The 13,166-nt window shown below is 39.1% G+C and overlaps 1 pseudogene; it reads right to left on the reverse strand.

The window, feature by feature from the left end:
* Positions 1-12,254: 12,254 nt before the first annotated feature.
* LOC100339582 (large ribosomal subunit protein uL22 pseudogene) lies at positions 12,255-12,885 on the reverse strand (annotated as a pseudogene).
* Between the last annotated feature and the right edge of the window lie 281 nt (positions 12,886-13,166).

Here is a 13,166-nt window from a genome sequence, read left to right on the forward strand (position 1 = left end):
ATCAAGCTACTCAGAAGGCAGGATCAGATCTTGGAATAATTATTTGCTTTATTAAGGACCTTTATCTGTGTCTCCCCAAAATGAGAAGCAACTTATGATTGTTTAGGTTGGAGTATGACATAATCTAAAATGTTCTAAAAGATCAGTCAGTATTTGTAAGATGTTCAGCATCCTGAACAGATGAATTTAATGGTGCATACTCATTTGGGGAAAACACCCTTGAACTGTTGCCATCAAGCATTTGGTAGACAGTCCTCTTTTTGAAGCACAGAATCAAAATACCTTTGCTCTTTCAGAAAAATCTTTTTTTTCAAATGGTAAGATAATATCTTTTATTGTCATTGTTATTACTTATAGTGATGACTCTGCTACTTAACTGCTTTGTGGCCAAAAGAAAAAGATAATGTGTTCACTTTGCACATTTATTAATTAAGTAAATGGATAGATTTTCAACTTTTAAGCTTTCTATTCCTTTCCTGAAACACTGATTAAGTAACTGCTACATTTTTCTTCAAGTGAGCATTTGCATATGATAAAAGTAAACAGAGCTCAGACTCCTGTTAGTGAAACCTGTTGAAAGGGAAGGCTATGAATACTGAGGAAGTGACATAATGGTTCACTATAGATTAGTTAGATATTATTTCAGTGGATTCTAGAGTTCACATTTCAGGTGTGGCAGGGAAGTAGTTTAGCAGTCTTCATTTCGTCCTTATATCTAGAAAGAGCCAGGGAAAAAATGTCAATAATTCCCAGATCTATCAGAGAACAGAAAGTCTTGGAACAAACAGCCACATTGAAATTAGAAGACATATCAAACAACCACTGCTGAAATTTGCTTTTTCATAGTGGAATCTACTTCTTCCATTACACAGTTGGAACACTTAAAATGGCAATCTTGACCAAATCCCAGGAAGCTGTTTGAGACTAGCATGAGAGTCACAAACTTCTGGGGCCATAGTGAGATCCCACACTCTTGATGTCTTTACCTGCAGGAAGAGGGAGGACTAATTATCATGAAACACACCTTCCACCTTGTCCATGACCAAGACCTACGTTCCAGAGGAAAGGACTTTTCAGGAGCCTTCTCTCAGCTGGAAGAAGAAAATTCCTTTTACTCTCGCCCCCTCAAGCCCTCCTGTCTTACCCAAGTGGCAGAAGGGAAACCATAATCAATGGTAGTCAGATCTTGAAGGAAGCAGATTAGGAATGCTGCCATCAGGGAAGAGAGCAGGATGCAGAGGATAAATATTGTGTCACTGGAGGAACACTTATGAAGGTGACAACCTGGTGACATAGAACCACTGAAAGACTGAAAGTTAGTCGGAAGATTACAGAAGGCTCTATCCCAGCCTCAGAATTCACGACCAACAACAGCAAGGCTCCAATAAAATGACAGTGGTTCATAGCTAGAAAAGCTGCACAACACACAATATCTCTGGGGAAAAGTATGCAAGGGAAGTCCTAAATCAAGAGGAAGATGAAAACAAGGGCAAAAGAGGAATTTGAAGTTGCTGGCACCTGGAGATACAGAGAACATGAACAAGGCAAAGATCCCAGTCATATTAACTAAAACTTACACCAAAGACCTACTTACCTCAACACCTATTATCTGATTCAGCATGTTTGCCTTCCAACAAAAAATTAGAGTATGTCAAAAGACAAGCAAAAACACAGTCCAGAGAGAAAAAGCAAGTATCAGAATCAGACTCCTCTGTGATATTGATATTAGAATTATCACAGAATTCAAAATAGGCATAATTAATATACTAAGGTATCTAATGAAAAATAAAGACACCATGTAGGAACAGACAACTCACATAAACAGCAATACAGATAAAACACTGTAACAAAGTAAATTTTCAGTGGACTCATCAGTAGACTGATGCAACTGAGAAAAGAATCAGAGAACTGAGGCTGGTGTTGTGCCACAGTTGGTGAAGGCACTGCTGGCAAAGCAGGCATCCCATATTGAAGTGCTGGTTCAAGTCCTAGCTACTCCACTTCTAATCCAGCTCCCTGGGAATGCATCAGAAGGTGTTCCAAGTACTTGGGTCCCTGCCATATAGGTGGGAGTTCTTACCTCCTGGCTCTGGCCAAGAAGTGAACCAGAGGATGGAAGATATTTCTCTTCTCTGTCTTTCTCATTTTACCTTGCAAATAAATAAATCTTTTAAAAAATAATGAGAGAACTTGATGATAGATCAACAGAAACTTCCTAAATTGAAATATATAGAGGAGAAAAAAAAGTAAAGACATCAAAAAACTGCAGGATAACTTCAAAAGGTGTAATATATGAATAATTGGAATACAACAAATAATAAAGTAGAACAAAAGAAATATTTGAGTAATATTGGTTAAGAACCTTCCAAAGATGCAGATCTAGGAAGCTCAGAGAAATACATAAACACATATGCACAAACACACAGTCACCTGATTATACGCTACTTTAATAGCAGAATATCAAAGACAAAAAGGAAATCTTGAAAGAAGGAGAGTCCAGGAAAAAAAAAAAAGAAACACCTCACATAGAGGAACAGTGATAACAATCATAGCAGACTTATCTAATATGTGAAATTCAGTAACTTTCTGATATAAAAATTAAATTTTAAAAAATTGCCATCTGAAGCTGGCATTGTGGCACAGCTGGTAAAGCTGCTGTCTGTGGTACCAGCATCCCATGTGGGCACTGGTTTGAGTCCCAGCTGCTCCACTTTCAATCCAGTTTCCTCTAATGGCCTAGGAAAAACAGCAGAGGACGGCCCAGGTGTTAGGGCTCTTGCCACCCATGTGGGATACCAGGATAAAATTCCTGGCTCCTGGGTTTGGAGTGGCCATCTGGAGACTGAACCAACAGATGGAAGATCTTTTTTTCCTGTTTCTCCCTCTCTGTAACTCTGACTTTCAGATAAATAAATAAATATTTCTTTAAAAATTACCATTTACAATAACACTGAAAATTTGAAGTGCTTGAGCGTAAATCTAACAGATATGTATTTGCATATAGAAAAAATAAAAGCACTAAAGAAAGAAACAAAATAATATTTAGATAAATGGAAAGAAACTTCATGTTCAGAGATTGGAACTCCAAATTGTTAAGATAGCAATTCTTCCCAACTTGATCAATAGACTTACAGCAATCCAAAAAAGAAAATCCTAGGAAACTACTCTGTAGATAATAACAAATTGATTCTGAAGTTTATATAGAAAGGCAAAAGACTAAGAATAAGCAAAATAGTGAAGAAGAATATATAAGTAGGAGGAATTAGGCATACCAGGACTTCAAAACTTACTACAAATCTAAAGCAATCAAGAGAGCATGGTATTGGTGAAAGAAGAGACCTGCACATTGGCCGGCACCATGGCTCACTAGGCTAATCCTCCACCTTGCGGCGCCGGCACACCGGGTTCTAGTCCCGGTCAGGGTGCCGGATTCTGTCCCGGTTGCCCCTCTTCCAGGCCAGCTCTCTGCTGTGGCCAGGGAGTGCAGTGGAGGATGACCCAAGTGCTTGGGCCCTGCATCTCATGGGAGACCAGGAGAAGCACCTGGCTCCTGCCATCGGATCAGCGTGGTGAGCCGGCCGCAGCGCGCCGACCGTGGCGGCCATTGGAGGGTGAACCAATGGCAAAAGGAAGACCTTTCTCTCTATCTCTCTCACTGTCCACTCTGCCTGTCAAAAAAAAAAAAAAAAAAAAAAAAAAAAAAAGACCTGTACATCAATGGAGCAAAATAGAAAGTCAATAGGCCTTTTCAAATTCAGTTAACTGATCTTCATGGAACAAAGGCAGTTCAAATCAAAAAGGATAATTTTTTACAAAAATTGGCAATGACTAAATGTCCATATGCAAAAAATAATAATTAGACACAGAATTTAATCCTTTCACAAAAATTAACTCAAAGTGGATTATAGCCCTAAATATAAGACAAAAAAGCATAAAACTGTTAAAAGAAAAATATAGGGAAAAACCTAAGTGACATCAAATTTGGCAATGAGTTTTTAGATACAACACCAAAAGCATAATCCAGAAAGAAAAATCATAATTTGGACTTCATTAAAATTAAAATATCTGCTTTCTGAAAGGTGCTATTAAGAATATCAAAACACTACCAAAATACTGAAGAAAATATTTGCAAAACACATCTCTATAGAAGTGTTTCTATCTAAAATGCAATGAACTCTTAAAACTCAACAAGAAAACAACCTTATTTACAAACGAGCAAAAGACCTGAATACATATTATATACGATAGGATATATAGATGACAAATAAGTGTACAAAAAAAGTTTTACTTTCATTTATGTTAGGGAATTGCATATTAAAACAAGACACCACTGTACACATATGTAAATGTCTCAAATCCAAAACACTTGACAATAACAAATTCTGACAAATATATAAACAACAGGAACTATTATTCATTGCTGATGGGAGTAAAAATAGCATAGCCACTTGAAGACAGCAGCTGATTTGAAACATAAAGGCAGGCAGTGGTTAAGACAGCTTGGGACGCCCACAACCCATAACAGAGTGCCTGGTTTCAAGATTTGACTTTGTTCCTGATTCCAGCTTTCTGCTAATGCATACCTGATAAGGCATCAGGTGATGGCTTAAGTAGTTTGATCTCTGCTGCCCATGTGGGAGACCTGTATTGAATTCCTCCTTCTTGGGCACTTGGGGAGTGAACCAGCAGATGTGAAGTTGATTTCTTTCTCTCTCTGGCTCTTTTCCTATCCCATCTCCTCCCTCTCTCCCTCTCCCTTTCTGTCGCTGATTCCATTTCCATCTTTCTCCTCTCTAATCAGTTTTAAAAAGATAATAAAACTAAACATAGTCTCATCATTTGATTCAGCAATATACTCCTAGCTATTTACCCAAATGAGTTGAAATCCTGCATGTGAATGTTTAGGGTAGTTTTACTCATAATCTTTGATGATGATGAATGAGTCCAGATACACTTCTATAGGTGGGTAAAAGGAAACACTGCATGTGTGTGTATGTGTGTGTGTAATGGAATATTTTTCAACTATAAAAAAATAAATGAGCCGTGAAGCCACAAAAACACATGGCAAAATATTAAATGCATATTGCTAAATCAAAGACACCAGTCTGAAAAGGGTTGTGGGCTTGTATTTTGTGCTTCTAATCACATGACATTCTGGAAAAAGAAAACTATAGAGATAGTAAAAAGATCGGTTGTTACCAAGGAGTTGGGATGAGGATGAACAAGTGAAGCACAGGGAACTTCTAGGGTGATGAAACTATTTGGTGTGATACTATAATATAATCATGGATTCATGATATTATGCACCTGTCAAAGCCAGTAAAACTTCATAGCATCACAGGCAAACCTTAGTAAACAATTTTTTCCGTAAGTTATTTAGGAGGTCAGAGATTTTCCAAAAAGGATTCAGATTGTGACAAAAGAATCTAAATGTATTACAAATGTATGAAATAATGACAGCAAAGTTCATGGGTGGCAAGTGATTTTGGAACAGAATGGCATCTATATGCCTAGGGACCAAAGGAACCACATATAAGCATATAAGCACTGTCCTTGTTTAAGTTGTTTCTTAGTGAGTCAATGAGGTCACAGTTCTGATTCTGCTATACATGTATTCTAGAATGTAAAAATTACATAAATGGATGGTGGGGGTCAGTTTTCTCTCTGTTACAGTCAGAATTTACAGATAAATAGGGGGAGGGGCCCAGGAAGATTCCTATGCTGATCTATTAGAATCATTGATATCTGAGAACACAGGTTTACTTTTATTAGTTAGTGCACATCAAAATATGTGTAGATAAATTCATATATGCAAAGATTAGTATATACAACAAATTTCATTGTTCTGTCAGCTGAGACATTGTTTAAAAATGACACTTCTGTGTGGGTGCAAACTGATGAAATCTTTACTTAATATATACTAAATCGATCTTCTGTATATAAAGATAATTGAAAATGAATCTTGATGTGAATGGAATGGGAGAGGGAGCAGGAGATGGGAGGGGTGCAAGTGGGAGGGAAATTATCTGGGGGGAGGGAAGCCATTGTAATCCATAAACTGTACTTTGGAAATTTATATTTACTAAATAAAAAAAAAAATGACACTTCAGTAGCAACAATCATATCCAGAGCCCAGAGCTCAGATTCTAATGCTGTTCTCCAGTAAATAACCAGGGCTCAGGGTAGAAATGGCTGATTCTAGCACTGGAGCAGGATATATATATGCAAAGCATTGTGAAGTGATAGAAAGTTGAAGGTTTTTAAAAAATACACAGCTATGGGCCGGCGCCGCGGCTCAATAGGCTAATCCTCCACCTTGCGGCGCCTGCACACCAGGTTCTAGTCCCTGTCGGGGCGCCGGATTCTGTCCTGGTTGCCCCTCTTCCAGGCCAGCTCTCTGCTGTGGCCAGGGAGTGCAGTGGAGGATGGCCCAAGTGCTTGGGCTCTGTACCCGCATGGGAGACCAGGAGAAGCACCTGGCTATTGCCTTTGGATCAGTGTGGTGCGCCAGCCATGGCGCCACTGGAGGGTGAACCAACGGCAAAGGAAAACCTTTCTCTCTGTCTCTCTCTCTCACTATCCACTCTGCCTGTCCAAAAAAAAAAAAAATACACAGCTATGGGAGTATGCCAAAAGAGCACAGGAGCCAACTGAAAGAACTCCCAAAGCAAGAACAATCTGAGCAATAAAGAAAGTACCATTGGATTATAACTCAGAGAATAAATACCCCATGAGTTCACATTGCTGTAAAATAGTGATCTAATGAATTAATAAGTGGGAAATAAGAGACAAATCTCCTTGAAGAATACCAAACCATAGTGTGGATGCTGCATTCTAAAGGAGAAAGAATAACTTCCTATCCTTAGGGTTATGTTGCACACAACTTTTTTCCAAAGAGTAGGGGAAAATGGGGAAAAGAGCATAGTAATTTTACAGTGGAAAAAGCTGACAAACACAAATGTAACTATTGTTATCAAGGCTTTAACATCAATGGTCTTATATGGACAGTATGTACCCAAGTTATGACTGACAAAAATGACAACTTAATCTGAGGTCTTCATAAAACCTGATAAGCCCAATATAGTCCTCAGAAAACCTCAGACTAATTCCAACAGAGAGGCAGTCTACAATACACCTATTCAACATTCCTCAGAACTGTCAGGGTTATCAAAAACAAGGAACATCTGTGAAACTGTCACAACTAAGAGAAACCTAAGAAGACATGAGTGTGAATGTTATGTGGTAATCTGGAAGACATCCTGGAACTGAAAAAGGACATAAATAGAAATAAAGATATCTGAATAACTATGGCCTTTAGTTAGTAATGTATCAATACTGGTTCATTAATTGTAAAAAAATACCATATTAAAGTAAGAATTTAAAAACAGGAGAAACTAAGAAGTATGCAGGAATTCTGTTCTACTCAATTTTTCTGGAAGTCTAAATCATTCCAAATAAAGTGTTTAGCTTTTTTAAAAAGCAATAATTCAATAATTTAGCCATGACTGCCCAGTGGCTATCGTGGTATTCTACAAATATGCAATGATGCTGACACTAGCAGCTAGATATGGAATCACAGTTGCACCTAGCCATGACCACCTTCAGACTTTCTGTTGATTCTGTGAATTAATTGATATCTATAAAGTCTTTTCCTGCCTTACTTAATCAGGATCAGTTTCTGTTGCTGGCAAAAAAAAAATCTTTATTATTAATGAAATTGGTAACAGGAAATGAGATGCAGACAGGAGAAGCTGAAGGAAATGAGGATAATCTTGGGTTGGTTATTGGACCCAGTTGAGGTTAAACAGTTATAGTCCAGTATCCCTTGGAGACTCTATTATCCCTGCTGAGGGAGTTATCTTTTAAGAGGAAATAAGCTCTCATGCCCCACTCCTTTACTCTGCCACCCCCACACACACATTTACTACCTTCTCAGCTATACATTAATTCAAATCTCAGAAATCCTCAGGAAGAAATTACAAAATCCAAGGGAAAAAGGCCTATACTCCAAGTGATTTGGGAGGGCTTTGTCACTTTATTTGGAAGTATTTGTTACATGAGACTATGTGGGGGAATAGATTCAAAGTGTGATAAAAGAAGACAAGTAAATACTTTGAATTGTTTTTTTTTTTTTTTATGGAGTACATTTGCTTATTTGAGTAACTGAGGTGGTATTAATTGGAACTTGATGGTGTGGTAAAATTCCAAACTGTAAAAGCCCATTTTATTTTTAAAAGCTTTTTTATTTATTTGTAAGTTAGAGTTAGAATGAGAGAGAGAGAGAGAGAGAGAGAGAGAGAGAGAGAAAGGGAGAGAAAAGTCTTCCATCAGTTGGTTCATCCCCAGGTGGCTGCAATGGCCAGGGTTGAACCAGCTAGAAGACAGAAGCTTCACCTGGATCCCCCACACAGGTGGCAGGTGTCCAAATACCTGAGCCATCTTCCACTGCTTTTCTCAGGCCATTAATAGGCAGATCGATCAGAAGTGGAACAATCAGGACATGAACTACTGTGACCATATGGGATGCTGGCATCACAAGTGGCAGCTTAACTCACCATGCCACAATGCCAGCCCCAAAATCTCATCTTAAATTAAAACAAAATGTCATGGCTGGCACTGTGGTGCAGTGGGTTAATGCCCTGGCCTGAAGCACTGTCATCCCAAATGGTGCCAGTTCTAGTCCTGGCTGCTCCTCTTCTGATCCAGCTCTCTGCTATGGCCTGGGAAAGCAGTAGAAGATGGCCCAAGGACTTGGGCCCCCGCACCCACATGGGAGACCTGGAAGAAGCTCCTGGCTCCTGGCTTCAGACAGGTGCAGCTCCGGCCATCACAGCCATCTGGGGAGTGAACCAACAGATGGAAGACCTCTTTCTCTCTCTCTCCCTCTCTCCCTCCATCCCTCCCTCTGTAACTCTGTCTTTCAAATAAATAAAATAAATCTTTTAAAAATGCCATAAATCTCTTGATTTAAAAGAAAAGATGAAATCCAAAAAGTTAGGGGAGATAGAAATACTAGAGTAGATTTATCAGGTGCCTTCTAACAAGGTAATTATATTCCTTAAAATGGTCTAGATGACTCTCAAGGAAATCTTCATAAGATCATCTCAATGAAGATGGCAGGATCCTATGGACAAGCAGGAACACTTAATCACATGATAACTATAGAAGCTGCAATGGTATGGTGATAATCGCAGTCCAATCTGGGGGAACAATCTGGTGGTCATTCGTTGTTGTAACATCTCTATGACTAAAAGGACTATCACTCAGGTTCTACTTTTTAACAAAAACTCTACCTCTAGTGGCAAAAGGCTTAGCTCCAATCATCAAAATGCAAAAAAAAAAAAAAGTTTCCTCAATTTATTCTCTGACCTGAGTCAATCCTCAAGTTCAAAGAAGCTTTAAAAGGCCAGATACCAGACAGGAAAGAACTGGTGGTGATATTTTGAGCAGATATTGTTATAGAGCCTAAGAAAAAGAACATAGACTTTTGGGAATTGTTATTGTGCTAGCACTAATTTCTGGGGATTCATAATGCCACTGGTCATAAAAGGGGTCTAGAAGAGACCATTTGTGCCTATCTTTCATTCTCTCTTCCCAGTTTTTTCTCCAGGTATTGTTACAGCAACTTTATACAGATGGAATCTGCCACCACAGATGCACCATGTATATTTCTCACTCTCTATCCTAGCATGACTCTGGCAACATGGTGGGACACCTGTGTTAACTACCCAGACTTGGCATATGCATAGCCTGAAAGCTTGGGGAGTTAACAAGCCATAGGGCAACCCAGATCATTTGGAGAAAGGAACCACTGCATAAATATCTCTTAAAACATTTAGGCTGACATTTCTGAAGTGCATTCTTAGGGGCTACTTGGAAGTCCCTGATAGAACAAATTCCCAGAAATTACAGTTGTGATCAATTAAATATTTTGAATAATCAGCACACCCATCTCTGATTACTAAATTCTATTCCCAGAAAGGCACTTCCACAAATAAATTACCTTTGTCTTAGGTTCTGATTTCTAGAGAAAACCCTGTCTAAGATATGAGATTTATTGTAATTATACAATAAGTGTAATTTTGAAACAAAATTAAAGAATTGGTGAGTAGAGATGTAGAATGATTCATAAAGAAGATTCTCCATTTTCTGGAGTGCATAGTTGAAATAGATGTACTCAGCCACCAGCATAATCCTCATGTTAGCTACCTGACTCATAGAATAAGTATAATACATTAAAGATGGCCAAATAAAAGCAATTACTTCTATACTTTCTAATAAGTAATAAACTGAAAACAAAATTACATTTCTGAGCTTATTAACTGATTGTCAATAACTTAAAAGATAGAGTGGTAACTGATATCATATGCCCCATTAATATTTCAGAGTAAAGTAAGTCACTAAAGATTATATATACACCATTTGATGTGTAATAATTGATCTTTCAAATGTTTTTGTCTCTCTATCTCAATAAACACACATCACCAGATGCAATTTACTTTACTTGGCAGGGAAATTAATATACCTTCACAATCGTGCTTCGGGATCACATTAGTCTCTAAAACTTTTTTTTTTAAGATTTTCTTTATTTATTTGATAGGTGAAGTTACAGACAGAGAGAGGGAGAGACAGAGAGAAAAGTCTTCCATCCGCTGGTTCACTCCCCAAATAGCACAACTGTTGAAGCTGAGCTGATCTGGAGCCAGGAGCCAGGAGCCTCTTTCAGGTCTCCCATTCAGGTGCAGGGACCTAAGCACTTAGACCATCCTCCACTGTTTTCCCAGGCCATCAGCAGTGAGCTGGATCAGAAGAGGAGTAGCCATGACACATACCAGGGCCCACATGAGATGTTGGTGCTTCAGGCAGAGGCTTAGAATACTATGCCACAGAGGCATCCTTCTCTCTTAAACTTCGACAGAATTTTATCAGAAGGAATCTTTCTTATAACTGAAAATAGGATCTCATGCAAGTCCAGTATCTGAGGCTGTAATGCAAATATAACATGAAAATCAGAAACGTCAAATGTGCACATTGGAGGGAGATAGATAAATTCCATGAAAATCATGTGCCTGCCACCTGGAGTCAAGTATTGAGGCTAAATAATATTGGAATAGCTCTTCCAAAACAAAAACATTTTTTTGATCAATGTTGACATGCATCACTAAGAAAGAGACCTACAGTGCTTTGAATAATGTGGCAACATTTGAATGTGTGCCTCTGTCCTATTTATCGTAGTGTCCTGAAAGGTTGCCTTTGTCTTATGGGAGAATCCAAGAGAAGAAAGACTGTCTCCGGTTGCTCCTAGGTTGTGTTGCCATTCATCCCTAATGATATTACAAATTCAATTATGCTCAAAGTACAAGTGTAATCATCCTATATGGAATCTGAAGGCAGTGTTTTATAAGCAAGTCCTTGCCTTCAATATCAAGTAATTATTCTCTTTCTGAAAAACAGTTTTGGTTAGGGACTGAATTCTGCAAAGATGGCACTCCTGAGGAAGACACACGCAGTAACCACTTTGGCCCAAAGCACATATTATGAGCCAGATGATGTTGAATATTAGCCATAAAATTGGACATGCCCTGCCCCATTATCAAGTAGCAGTGACACAAACTTGACCAACTGCAGCAGTTCCAAGTATATTTCATGAATAGTTTACTCATTCTCCCAAGTACTTACATTTATACCACAACCAGTTATTCCTTGACTCATACCTATGACTTTATGGAGGGGAATCTCTATATTGTGATGACACAAGAAAAATATATTTGAGCTTGGTTCATAAACGATTCTGCATGATTTGATGGCATCAGTTAGAAGTAGACTGCATCAGGGCTGGTGCCGTGGCTCACTTGGTTAATCATCCGCCTGCGGCACCAGCATTCCCTATGGGCGCCAGGTTCTAGTCCTGGCTGCTCCTCTTCCAGTCCAGCTCTCTGCTGTGGCCCGGGAAGGCAGTGGAGGATGACCCAAGTGCTTGGGCCCCTGCACCCACATGGGAGGCCAGGAAGAAGCTCCTGGCTCCTGGTTTCGGATCAGTACAGTGCCAGCCGTAGTGGCCATTTGGGGAGTGAACCAATGGAAGGAAGACCTTTCTCTCTGTCTCTCTCTCTCACTGTCTATAACTCTACCTGTCAAAAAATAAAGAGAAAAAAGAAAAAAGAAAGAAGTAGACTGCAGCAGCATACTGAGGGCCCCTGAATGATAGTTGAATAAAACTTCATTGTATGAACCTACTCATATATATATATATATTTTTTTTTTTAATTCGTATTTATTTTATACTGAGTTTATTCCCGAGCCATAAGTTTTTGCTTCTTTAGTTTCTTCTGGGATATCTTTTTCTTCTGTGCCACCTCCTCTTCTGGCTTAGGAACAATCTGTTCCTTCTCAGTGAGGATCATCTCGATGTGGCACGGGGAGCTCATGTACGGGTTGATCCGGCCGTGGGCTCTGTAGGTCCGGCGGCGCATCTTGGGGGCCTTGTTCACCTGGATGTGCTCAATGACCAAAGAATCTACATCCAAACCCTTCAGCTCAGCATTACTCTCCATTTTTAAGCATGTGCAGCAGAAACTCGGCACTTTTTTTGGGCCAACGACCCTGGGTCCAACCCCACTGCTTGTCCTGGGCACATCTACCAACTCCACCATTGTACCGACGGAAAGGCACACACTGCTTCTTTAACGTGACGTCTTTCAGGTATTTGGTGGCTTTTCGGATATGCATACCCTTGATGGCCTGGGCAGTTTCTCGAGTGTTCTTAAAGTGAACGCGAAGATTCGAGCCTCTTGATTTGCATGATTTTGTGGGGTTTTCTGGGTCCAGTGAGTAGCGAACCATTTTCGCAGGTCACCTAAGGCCGCTTACAGGAAGAGGCGAACCTACTCATATATTAAAATTACTTTTTGTCTTGAAGGAATTGTTGGCCCTATGTTGAACTACAATAGGCACTTGTTTGGCTGAATGGAGGGACAAGATTGGAGGATTTATGCCAATGATATTTGAGTTAAAGTAACTGGATGGAAACCTTAGAATAAACCTAGAAGATAAAAAAATGTTATCCCATATGAACACATAAAGGCTCCAATTTTAAAAGATCCTTTAATAATTAAGTGAACAAGATAATTGGTCATGAATGAAGTGGTTGATAAGTGATGGACTTA

This window comes from Oryctolagus cuniculus, chromosome 12, assembly GCF_051225735.1.
Source record: "Oryctolagus cuniculus isolate XC-2025 breed Fujian yellow rabbit chromosome 12, ASM5122573v1, whole genome shotgun sequence".
In the NCBI taxonomy this organism is placed as follows: domain Eukaryota; kingdom Metazoa; phylum Chordata; class Mammalia; order Lagomorpha; family Leporidae; genus Oryctolagus; species Oryctolagus cuniculus.